This window comes from Taudactylus pleione, unplaced genomic scaffold (genome assembly GCF_031769625.1).
Source record: "Taudactylus pleione unplaced genomic scaffold, aTauple2 ptg000593l, whole genome shotgun sequence".
NCBI classification, from domain to species: Eukaryota; Metazoa; Chordata; class Amphibia; order Anura; family Myobatrachidae; genus Taudactylus; species Taudactylus pleione.
Window position 1 is genome coordinate 541,358 of NW_028284995.1, and position 12,132 is coordinate 553,489.

The window sequence follows — 12,132 nt, forward strand, 5'->3', positions numbered from 1 at the left end:
TGTTAATACTTTTACTTAAATGTATAATTAAGGGTTATACAGTATAAAACACATATTTTCTTTTCATTTCATGCAATCATGATGACAGAAAAATATTGATACTAAACCTTGTGTAACCATGCAAACATAGCTCAGTTGAGGTCTTAGTGACATTTGCCATACACAGACTTTGCCGAAGTAGCTCAGTTGGGAGAGCATTAGACTGAAGATCTAAAGGTCCTGAGTTTCAGCATGTTTCAGTACCTTTTTTCTTCTTTCCTTGAGCAGTTATCAGTTTTTAAGTATTTCAAATGTAAACAACATCATTTCTTAACATAGTTGAGTATTCAGTAGTAACTTCTAAATGATGAAAATGTTTATTTAACAACACGGTGCATAAATACAGCTTAAAAATTTTTTTCATGTTGTCCATCATGTTACTCTATTAAGAAAATTTGAAGTAAACTAACTGCTTCCGGACAACAATTTGTTAAATCTTTTACTTAAATGTACGATTAAGGGTTTGTAATTTATATATTTACAGTATAAAACATATCTTTTCAATTCATTTCATGCAATCATGATGACAGAAAAATATTGATATTTAACCTTGTGTAACCATGCAAACATAGCTCAGTTGAGGTCTTAGTGACTTTTGCCATACACCGACCTTGCCGAAATAGCTCAGTTGGGAGAGCGTTAGACTGAAGATCTAAAGGTCCCTGGTTCGATCCCGGGTTTCGGCATGTGTGAGTGCATTTTTTCTTTTTTCATTGAGTAGTGATCAGAATTTAATTATTTCAAATTTAATCAACATCATTTCTTAACATAGTTGAGTATTCAGTAGTAACTTCTAAATGATGAGAATGTTTAATTAACAACACGGTGCATAAATACAGCTTAAATATTGTTTTCATGTTGTAAGTCATGCTACTCTAACTATTATGAAAATTTTAAGTAATCTAACAATGCTTCCTGACCACAATTTGTTAAAGCTTTTACTTAAATGTATGATTAAGGGTTTGTAATGGATATATTTATAGTATAAAACACATATTTTCTTTTCAATTCATGCAATCATGATGACAGAAAAATATTGATACTTACCCTTGTGTAACCATGCAAACATAGCTCAGTTGAGGTCTTAGTGACTTTTGCCATACACCGACCTTGCCGAAATAGCTCAGATGGGAGAGCGTTAGACTGAAGATCTAAAGGTCCCTGGTTCGATCCCGGGTTTCGGCATGTTTGAGTGCATTTTTTCTTTTTTCATTGAGTAGTGATCAGAATTTAATTATTTCAAATTTAATCAACATCATTTCTTAACATAGTTGAGTATTCAGTAGTAACTTCTAAATGATGAGAATGTTTAATTAACAACATGGTGCATAAATACAGCTTAAATATTGTTTTCATGTTGTAAGTCATGCTACTCTAACTATTATGAAAATTTGAAGTAATCTAACAATGCTTCCTGACCACAATTTGTTAAAGCTTTTACTTAAATATATGATTAAGGGTTTGTAATGGATATATTTATAGTATAAAACACATATTTTCTTTTCAATTCATGCAATCATGATGACAGAAAAATATTGATACTAAACCTTGTGTAACCATGCAAACATAGCTCAGTTGAGGTCTTAGTGACTTTTGCCATACACAGACTTTGCTGAAATAGCTCAGTTGGGAGAGCATTAGACTGAAGATCTAAAGGTCCCGAGTTTCAACATGTTTCAGTACCTTTTTTCTTCTTTCCTTGAGCAGTTATCAGTTTTTAAGTATTTCAAATGTAAACAACATCGTTTCTTAACATAGTTGAGTATTCACTAGTAACTTCTAAATGATGAGAATGTTTAGTTAACAACACGGTGCATAAATACAGCTTAAAAATTGTTTTCATGTTGTCCATCATGCTACTCTATTAAGAAAATTTGAAGTAAACTAACTGCTTCCTGACCAAAATTTGTTAAAACTTTTACTTAAATGTACAATTAAGGGTTTGTAATTTATATATTTACAGTATAAAACACATCTTTTCTCTTCATTTCATGCAATCATGATGACAGAAAAATATTGATACTTAACCTTGTGTAACCATGCAAACATAGCTCAGTTGAGGTCTTAGTGACTTATGCCATACTCCGACCTTGCCGAAATAGCTCAGTTGGGAGAGCGTTAGACTGAAGATCTAAAGGTCCCTGGTTCGATCCTGGGTTTCGGCATGTTTGAGTGCATTTTTCTTTTTTCCTTGAGTAGTGATCAGAATTTAATTATTTCAAATTTAAACAACATCATTTCTTAATATAGTTGAGTATTCAGTAGTAACTTCTAAATGATGAGAATGTTTATTTAACAACACGGTGCATAAATACAGCTTAAGTATTGTTTTCATGTTGTCCGTCATGCTACTCTATTATGAAAAATTGAAGTAATCTAACAATGGTTCCTGACCACAATTTGTTAATACTTTTACTTAAATGTATAATTAAGGGTTATACAGTATAAAACACATATTTTCTTTTCATTTCATGCAATCATGATGACAGAAAAATATTGATACTAAACCTTGTCTAACCATGCAAACATAGCTCAGTTGAGGTCTTAGTGACTTTTGCCATACACAGACTTTGCCAAAATAGCTCAGTTGGGAGAGCGTTAGACTGAAGATCTAAAGGTCCCGAGTTTCAGCATGTTTCAGTACCTTTTTTCTTCTTTCCTTGAGCAGTTATCAGTTTTTAAGTATTTCAAATGTAAAAAACATCGTTTCTTAACATAGTTGAGTATTCAGTAGTAACTTCTAAATGATGAGAATGTTTATTTAACAACACGGTGCATAAATACAGCTTAAAAATTGTTTTCATGTTGTCCATCATGCTACTCTATTAAGAAAATTTGAAGTAAACTAGCTGCTTCCTGACCACAATTTGTTAAAACTTTTACTTAAATGTACGATTAAGGGTTTGTAATTTATATATTTACAGTATAAAACACATCTTTTCTCTTCATTTCATGCAATCATGATGACAGAAAAATATTGATACTTAACCTTGTGTAACCATGCAAACATAGCTCAGTTGAGGTCTTAGTGACTTTTGCCATACACCGTCCTTGCCGAAATAGCTCAGTTGGGAGAGCGTTAGACAGAAGATCTAAAGGTTCCTGGTTTGATCCCGGGTTTCGGCATGTTTGAGTGCATTTTTCTTTTTTCCTTGAGTAGTGATCAGAATTTAATTATTTCAAATTTAAACAACATCATTTCTTAACATAGTTGAGTATTCAGTAGTAACTTCTAAATGATGAGAATGTTTAATTAACAACATGGTGCATAAATACAGCTTAAATATTGTTTTCATATTGTAAGTCATGCTACTCTAACTATTATGAAAATTTGAAGTAATCTAACAATGCTTCCTGACCACAATTTGTTAAAGCTTTTACTTAAATGTATGATTAAGGGTTTGTAATGGATATATTTATAGTATAAAACACATATTTTCTTTTCAATTCATGCAATCATGATGACAGAAAAATATTGATACTAAACCTTGTGTAACCATGCAAACATAGCTCAGTTGAGGTGTTAGTGACTTTTGCCATACACAGACTTTGCCGAAATAGCTCAATTGGGAGAGCATTAGACTGAAGATCTAAAGGTCCCGAGTTTCAACATGTTTCAGTACCTTTTTTCTTCTTTCCTTGAGCAGTTATCAGTTTTTAAGTATTTCAAATGTAAACAACATCGTTTCTTAACATAGTTGAGTATTCAGTAGTAACTTCTAAATGATGAAAATGTTTAGTTAACAACACGGTGCATAAATACAGCTTAAAAATTGTTTTCATGTTGTCCATCATGCTACTCTATTAAGAAAATTTGAAGTAAACTAACTGCTTCCTGACCACAATTTGTTAAAACTTTTACTTAAATGTACGATTAAGGGTTTGTAATTTATATATTTACAGTATAAAACACATCTTTTCTCTTCATTTCATGCAATCATGATGACAGAAAAATATTGATACTTAACCTTGTGTAACCATGCAAACATAGCTCAGTTGAGGTCTTAGTGACTTATGCCATACTCTGACCTTGCCGAATTAGCTCAGTTGGGAGAGCGTTAGACTGAAGATCTAAAGGTCCCTGGTTCGATCCCGGGTTTCGGCATGTTTGAGTGCATTTTTCTTTTTTCCTTGAGTAGTGATCAGAATTTAATTATTTCAAATTTAAACAACATCATTTCTTAATATAGTTGAGTATTCAGTAGTAACTTCTAAATGATGAGAATGTTTATTTAACAACACGGTGCATAAATACAGCTTAAATATTGTTTTCATGTTGTCCATCATGCTACTCTATTATGAAAAATTGAAGTAATCTAACAATGCTTCCTGACCACAATTTGTTAATACTTTTACTTAAATGTATAATTAAGGGTTATACAGTATAAAACACATATTTTCTTTTCATTTCATGCAATCATGATGACAGAAAAATATTGATACTAAACCTTGTGTAACCATGCAAACATAGCTCAGTTGAGGTCTTAGTGACTTTTGCCATACACAGACTTTGCTGAAATAGCTCAGTTGGGAGAGCATTAGACTGAAGATCTAAAGGTCCCGAGTTTCAACATGTTTCAGTACCTTTTTTCTTCTTTCCTTGAGCAGTTATCAGTTTTTAAGTATTTCAAATGTAAACAACATCGTTTCTTAACATAGTTGAGTATTCAGTAGTAACTTCTAAATGATGAGAATGTTTAGTTAACAACACGGTGCATAAATACAGCTTAAAAATTGTTTTCATGTTGTCCATCATGCTACTCTATTAAGAAAATTTGAAGTAAACTAACTGCTTCCTGACCACAATTTGTTAAAACTTTTACTTAAATGTACGATTAAGGGTTTGTAATTTATATATTTACAGTATAAAACACATCTTTTCTCTTCAATTCATGCAATCATGATGACAGAAAAATATTGATACTTAACCTTGTGTAACCATGCAAACATAGCTCAGTTGAGGTCTTAGTGACTTAGTGACTTAGTGACTTATGCCATACCTTGCCGAAATAGCTCAGTTGGGAGAGCGTTAGACTGAAGATCTAAAGGTCCCTGGTTCGATCCCGGGTTTCGGCATGTTTGAGTGCATTTTTCTTTTTTCCTTGAGTAGTGATCAGAATTTAATTATTTCAAATTTAAACAACATCATTTCTTAATATAGTTGAGTATTCAGTAGTAACTTCTAAATGATGAGAATGTTTATTTAACAACACGGTGCATAAATACAGCTTAAATATTGTTTTCATGTTGTCCGTCATGCTACTCTATTATGAAAAATTGAAGTAATCTAACAATGCTTCCTGACCACAATTTGTTAATACTTTTACTTAAATGTATAATTAAGGGTTATACAGTATAAAACACATATTTTCTTTTCATTTCATGCAATCATGATGACAGAAAAATATTGATACTAAACCTTGTGTAACCATGCAAACATAGCTCAGTTGAGGTCTTAGTGACTTTTGCCATACACAGACTTTGCCAAAATAGCTCAGTTGGGAGAGCGTTAGACTGAAGATCTAAAGGTCCCGAGTTTCAGCATGTTTCAGTACCTTTTTTCTTCTTTCCTTGAGCAGTTATCAGTTTTTAAGTATTTCAAATGTAAACAACATCGTTTCTTAACATAGTTGAGTATTCAGTAGTAACTTCTAAATGATGAGAATGTTTATTTAACAACACGGTGCATAAATACAGCTTAAAAATTGTTTTCATGTTGTCCATCATGTTACTCTATTAAGAAAATTTGAAGTAAACTAACTGCTTCCGGACAACAATTTGTTAAAACTTTTACTTAAATGTACGATTAAGGGTTTGTAATTTATATATTTACAGTATAAAACATATCTTTTCAATTCATTTCATGCAATCATGATGACAGAAAAATATTGATATTTAACCTTGTGTAACCATGCAAACATAGCTCAGTTGAGGTCTTAGTGACTTTTGCCATACACCGACCTTGCCGAAATAGCTCAGTTGGGAGAGCGTTAGACTGAAGATCTAAAGGTCCCTGGTTCGATCCCGGGTTTCGGCATGTGTGAGTGCATTTTTTCTTTTTTCATTGAGTAGTGATCAGAATTTAATTATTTCAAATTTAATCAACATCATTTCTTAACATAGTTGAGTATTCAGTAGTAACTTCTAAATGATGAGAATGTTTAATTAACAACACGGTGCATAAATACAGCTTAAATATTGTTTTCATGTTGTAAGTCATGCTACTCTAACTATTATGAAAATTTTAAGTAATCTAACAAAGCTTCCTGACCACAATTTGTTAAAGCTTTTACTTAAATGTATGATTAAGGGTTTGTAATGGATATATTTATAGTATAAAACACATATTTTCTTTTCAATTCATGCAATCATGATGACAGAAAAATATTGATACTTAACCTTGTGTAACCATGCAAACATAGCTCAGTTGAGGTCTTAGTGACTTTTGCCATACACCGACCTTGCCGAAATAGCTCAGATGGGAGAGCGTTAGACTGAAGATCTAAAGGTCCCTGGTTCGATCCCGGGTTTCGGCATGTTTGAGTGCATTTTTTATTTTTTCATTGAGTAGTGATCAGAATTTAATTATTTCAAATTTAATCAACATCATTTCTTAACATAGTTGAGTATTCAGTAGTAACTTCTAAATGATGAGAATGTTTAATTAACAACACGGTGCATAAATACAGCTTAAATATTGTTTTCATGTTGTAAGTCATGCTACTCTAACTATTATGAAAATTTGAAGTAATCTAACAATGCTTCCTGACCACAATTTGTTAAAGCTTTTACTTAAATATATGATTAAGGGTTTGTAATGGATATATTTATAGTATAAAACACATATTTTCTTTTCAATTCATGCAATCATGATGACAGAAAAATATTGATACTAAACCTTGTGTAACCATGCAAACATAGCTCAGTTGAGGTCTTAGTGACTTTTGCCATACACAGACTTTGCTGAAATAGCTCAGTTGGGAGAGCATTAGACTGAAGATCTAAAGGTCCCGAGTTTCAACATGTTTCAGTACCTTTTTTCTTCTTTCCTTGAGCAGTTATCAGTCTTTAAGTATTTCAAATGTAAACAACATCGTTTCTTAACATAGTTGAGTATTCAGTAGTAACTTCTAAATGATGAGAATGTTTAGTTAACAACACGGTGCATAAATACAGCTTAAAAATTGTTTTCATGTTGTCCATCATGCTACTCTATTAAGAAAATTTGAAGTAAACTAACTGCTTCCTGACCACAATTTGTTAAAACTTTTACTTAAATGTACGATTAAGGGTTTGTAATTTATATATTTACAGTATAAAACACATCTTTTCTCTTCATTTCATGCAATCATGATGACAGAAAAATATTGATACTTAACCTTGTGTAACTATGCAAACATAGCTCAGTTGAGGTCTTAGTGACTTATGCCATACTCCGACCTTGCCGAAATAGCTCAGTTGGGAGAGCGTTAGACTGAAGATCTAAAGGTCCCTGGTTCGATCCTGGGTTTCGGCATGTTTGAGTGCATTTTTCTTTTTTCCTTGAGTAGTGATCAGAATTTAATTATTTCAAATTTAAACAACATCATTTCTTAATATAGTTGAGTATTCAGTAGTAACTTCTAAATGATGAGAATGTTTATTTAACAACACGGTGCATAAATACAGCTTAAATATTGTTTTCATGTTGTCCGTCATGCTACTCTATTATGAAAAATTGAAGTAATCTAACAATGGTTCCTGACCACAATTTGTTAATACTTTTACTTAAATGTATAATTAAGGGTTATACAGTATAAAACACATATTTTCTTTTCATTTCATGCAATCATTATGACAGAAAAATATTGATACTAAACCTTGTCTAACCATGCAAACATAGCTCAGTTGAGGTCTTAGTGACTTTTGCCATACACAGACTTTGCCAAAATAGCTCAGTTGGGAGAGCGTTAGACTGAAGATCTAAAGGTCCCGAGTTTCAGCATGTTTCAGTACCTTTTTTCTTCTTTCCTTGAGCAGTTATCAGTTTTTAAGTATTTCAAATGTAAAAAACATCGTTTCTTAACATAGTTGAGTATTCAGTAGTAACTTCTAAATGATGAGAATGTTTATTTAACAACACGGTGCATAAATACAGCTTAAAAATTGTTTTCATGTTGTCCATCATGCTACTCTATTAAGAAAATTTGAAGTAAACTAGCTGCTTCCTGACCACAATTTGTTAAAACTTTTACTTAAATGTACGATTAAGGGTTTGTAATTTATATATTTACAGTATAAAACACATCTTTTCTCTTCATTTCATGCAATCATGATGACAGAAAAATATTGATACTTAACCTTGTGTAACCATGCAAACATAGCTCAGTTGAGGTCTTAGTGACTTTTGCCATACACCGTCCTTGCCGAAATAGCTCAGTTGGGAGAGCGTTAGACTGAAGATCTAAAGGTTCCTGGTTTGATCCCGGGTTTCGGCATGTTTGAGTGCATTTTTCTTTTTTCCTTGAGTAGTGATCAGAATTTAATTATTTCAAATTTAAACAACATCATTTCTTAACATAGTTGAGTATTCAGTAGTAACTTCTAAATGATGAGAATGTTTAATTAACAACATGGTGCATAAATACAGCTTAAATATTGTTTTCATATTGTAAGTCATGCTACTCTAACTATTATGAAAATTTGAAGTAATCTAACAATGCTTCCTGACCACAATTTGTTAAAGCTTTTACTTAAATGTATGATTAAGGGTTTGTAATGGATATATTTATAGTATAAAACACATATTTTCTTTTCAATTCATGCAATCATGATGACAGAAAAATATTGATACTAAACCTTGTGTAACCATGCAAACATAGCTCAGTTGAGGTCTTAGTGACTTTTGCCATACACAGACTTTGCTGAAATAGCTCAGTTGGGAGAGCATTAGACTGAAGATCTAAAGGTCCCGAGTTTCAGCATGTTTCAGTACCTTTTTAATTCTTTCCTTGAGCAGTTATCAGTTTTTAAGTATTTCAAATGTAAACAACATCGTTTCTTAACATAGTTGAGTATCCAGTAGTAACTTCTAAATGATGAGAATGTTTAGTTAACAACACGGTGCATAAATACAGCTTAAAAATTGTTTTCATGTTGTCCATCATGCTACTCTATTAAGAAAATTTGAAGTAAACTAGCTGCTTCCTGACCACAATTTGTTAAAACTTTTACTTAAATGTACGATTAAGGGTTTGTAATTTATATATTTACAGTATAAAACACATCTTTTCTCTTCATTTCATGCAATCATGATGACAGAAAAATATTGATACTTAACCTTGTGTAACCATGCAAACATAGCTCAGTTGAGGTCTTAGTGACTTTTGCCATACACCGTCCTTGCCGAAATAGCTCAGTTGGGAGAGCGTTAGACTGAAGATCTAAAGGTTCCTGGTTTGATCCCGGGTTTCGGCATGTTTGAGTGCATTTTTCTTTTTTCCTTGAGTAGTGATCAGAATTTAATTATTTCAAATTTAAACAACATCATTTCTTAACATAGTTGAGTATTCAGTAGTAACTTCTAAATGATGAGAATGTTTAATTAACAACATGGTGCATAAATACAGCTTAAATATTGTTTTCATATTGTAAGTCATGCTACTCTAACTATTATGAAAATTTGAAGTAATCTAACAATGCTTCCTGACCACAATTTGTTAAAGCTTTTACTTAAATGTATGATTAAGGGTTTGTAATGGATATATTTATAGTATAAAACACATATTTTCTTTTCAATTCATGCAATCATGATGACAGAAAAATATTGATACTAAACCTTGTGTAACCATGCAAACATAGCTCAGTTGAGGTCTTAGTGACTTTTGCCATACACAGACTTTGCTGAAATAGCTCAGTTGGGAGAGCATTAGACTGAAGATCTAAAGGTCCCGAGTTTCAACATGTTTCAGTACCTTTTTAATTCTTTCCTTGAGCAGTTATCAGTTTTTAAGTATTTCAAATGTAAACAACATCGTTTCTTAACATAGTTGAGTATCCAGTAGTAACTTCTAAATGATGAGAATGTTTAGTTAACAACACGGTGCATAAATACAGCTTAAAAATTGTTTTCATGTTGTCCATCATGCTACTCTATTAAGAAAATTTGAAGTAAACTAACTGCTTCCTGACCACAATTTGTTAAAACTTTTACTTAAATGTACGATTAAGGGTTTGTAATTTATATATTTACAGTATAAAACACATCTTTTCTCTTCATTTCATGCAATCATGATGACAGAAAAATATTGATACTTAACCTTGTGTAACCATGCAAACATAGCTCAGTTGAGGTCTTAGTGACTTATGCCATACTCCGACCTTGCCGAAATAGCTCAGTTGGGAGAGCGTTAGACTGAAGATCTAAAGGTCCCTGGTTCGATCCCGGGTTTCGGCATGTTTGAGTGCATTTTTCTTTTTTCCTTGAGTAGTGATCAGAATTTAATTATTTCAAATTTAAACAACATCATTTCTTAATATAGTTGAGTATTCAGTAGTAACTTCTAAATGATGAGAATGTTTATTTAACAACACGGTGCATAAATACAGCTTAAATATTGTTTTCATGTTGTCCGTCATGCTACTCTATTATGAAAAATTGAAGTAATCTAACAATGCTTCCTGACCACAATTTGTTAATACTTTTACTTAAATGTATAATTAAGGGTTATACAGTATAAAACACATATTTTCTTTTCATTTCATGCAATCATGATGACAGAAAAATATTGATACTAAACCTTGTGTAACCATGCAAACATAGCTCAGTTGAGGTCTTAGTGACATTTGCCATACACAGACTTTGCCAAAATAGCTCAGTTGGGAGAGCGTTAGACTGAAGATCTAAAGGTCCCGAGTTTCAGCATGTTTCAGTACCTTTTTTCTTCTTTCCTTGAGCAGTTATCAGTTTTTAAGTATTTCAAATGTAAACAACATCGTTTCTTAACATAGTTGAGTATTCAGTAGTAACTTCTAAATGATGAGAATGTTTATTTAACAACACGGTGCATAAATACAGCTTAAAAATTGTTTTCATGTTGTCCATCATGCTACTCTATTAAGAAAATTTGAAGTAAACTAGCTGCTTCCTGACCACAATTTGTTAAAACTTTTACTTAAATGTACGATTAAGGGTTTGTAATTTATATATTTACAGTATAAAACACATCTTTTCTCTTCATTTCATGCAATCATGATGACAGAAAAATATTGATACTTAACCTTGTGTAACCATGCAAACATAGCTCAGTTGAGGTCTTAGTGACTTTTGCCATACACCGTCCTTGCCGAAATAGCTCAGTTGGGAGAGCGTTAGACTGAAGATCTAAAGGTTCCTGGTTTGATCCCGGGTTTCGGCATGTTTGAGTGCATTTTTCTTTTTTCCTTGAGTAGTGATCAGAATTTAATTATTTCAAATTTAAACAACATCATTTCTTAACATAGTTGAGTATTCAGTAGTAACTTCTAAATGATGAGAATGTTTAATTAACAACATGGTGCATAAATACAGCTTAAATATTGTTTTCATATTGTAAGTCATGCTACTCTAACTATTATGAAAATTTGAAGTAATCTAACAATGCTTCCTGACCACAATTTGTTAAAGCTTTTACTTAAATGTATGATTAAGGGTTTGTAATGGATATATTTATAGTATAAAACACATATTTTCTTTTCAATTCATGCAATCATGATGACAGAAAAATATTGATACTAAACCTTGTGTAACCATGCAAACATAGCTCAGTTGAGGTCTTAGTGACTTTTGCCATACACAGACTTTGCTGAAATAGCTCAGTTGGGAGAGCATTAGACTGAAGATCTAAAGGTCCCGAGTTTCAACATGTTTCAGTACCTTTTTTCTTCTTTCCTTGAGCAGTTATCAGTTTTTAAGTATTTCAAATGTAAACAACATCGTTTCTTAACATAGTTGAGTATCCAGTAGTAACTTCTAAATGATGAGAATGTTTAGTTAACAACACGGTGCATAAATACAGCTTAAAAATTGTTTTCATGTTGTCCATCATGCTACTCTATTAAGAAAATTTGAAGTAA

At 31.8% G+C, this 12,132-nt stretch overlaps 12 non-coding genes across 12 annotated transcripts; all 12 read left to right on the forward strand.

Annotated features, from left to right (window-relative positions):
• The first annotated feature begins 652 nt into the window (after window positions 1–652).
• TRNAF-GAA (transfer RNA phenylalanine (anticodon GAA)) lies at window positions 653–725 on the forward strand. Its single transcript has one exon. It is a non-coding gene; the product is annotated as a tRNA-Phe (tRNA).
• A 426-nt stretch (window positions 726–1,151) lies between these two features.
• Window positions 1,152–1,224, forward strand: TRNAF-GAA (transfer RNA phenylalanine (anticodon GAA)). Its single transcript has one exon. It is a non-coding gene; the product is annotated as a tRNA-Phe (tRNA).
• A 907-nt stretch (window positions 1,225–2,131) lies between these two features.
• On the forward strand, window positions 2,132–2,204 carry TRNAF-GAA (transfer RNA phenylalanine (anticodon GAA)). Its single transcript has one exon. It is a non-coding gene; the product is annotated as a tRNA-Phe (tRNA).
• Window positions 2,205–4,071: 1,867 nt separating this feature from the next.
• On the forward strand, window positions 4,072–4,144 carry TRNAF-GAA (transfer RNA phenylalanine (anticodon GAA)). The gene has a single exon. It is a non-coding gene; the product is annotated as a tRNA-Phe (tRNA).
• An 898-nt stretch (window positions 4,145–5,042) lies between these two features.
• TRNAF-GAA (transfer RNA phenylalanine (anticodon GAA)) lies at window positions 5,043–5,115 on the forward strand. Its single transcript has one exon. It is a non-coding gene; the product is annotated as a tRNA-Phe (tRNA).
• An 888-nt stretch (window positions 5,116–6,003) lies between these two features.
• TRNAF-GAA (transfer RNA phenylalanine (anticodon GAA)) lies at window positions 6,004–6,076 on the forward strand. Its single transcript has one exon. It is a non-coding gene; the product is annotated as a tRNA-Phe (tRNA).
• Window positions 6,077–6,502: 426 nt separating this feature from the next.
• TRNAF-GAA (transfer RNA phenylalanine (anticodon GAA)) lies at window positions 6,503–6,575 on the forward strand. Its single transcript has one exon. It is a non-coding gene; the product is annotated as a tRNA-Phe (tRNA).
• A 907-nt stretch (window positions 6,576–7,482) lies between these two features.
• Window positions 7,483–7,555, forward strand: TRNAF-GAA (transfer RNA phenylalanine (anticodon GAA)). Its single transcript has one exon. It is a non-coding gene; the product is annotated as a tRNA-Phe (tRNA).
• Window positions 7,556–8,443: 888 nt separating this feature from the next.
• TRNAF-GAA (transfer RNA phenylalanine (anticodon GAA)) lies at window positions 8,444–8,516 on the forward strand. The gene has a single exon. It is a non-coding gene; the product is annotated as a tRNA-Phe (tRNA).
• Window positions 8,517–9,422: 906 nt separating this feature from the next.
• TRNAF-GAA (transfer RNA phenylalanine (anticodon GAA)) lies at window positions 9,423–9,495 on the forward strand. The gene has a single exon. It is a non-coding gene; the product is annotated as a tRNA-Phe (tRNA).
• A 906-nt stretch (window positions 9,496–10,401) lies between these two features.
• Window positions 10,402–10,474, forward strand: TRNAF-GAA (transfer RNA phenylalanine (anticodon GAA)). Its single transcript has one exon. It is a non-coding gene; the product is annotated as a tRNA-Phe (tRNA).
• Window positions 10,475–11,362: 888 nt separating this feature from the next.
• On the forward strand, window positions 11,363–11,435 carry TRNAF-GAA (transfer RNA phenylalanine (anticodon GAA)). The gene has a single exon. It is a non-coding gene; the product is annotated as a tRNA-Phe (tRNA).
• Window positions 11,436–12,132: the final 697 nt, after the last annotated feature.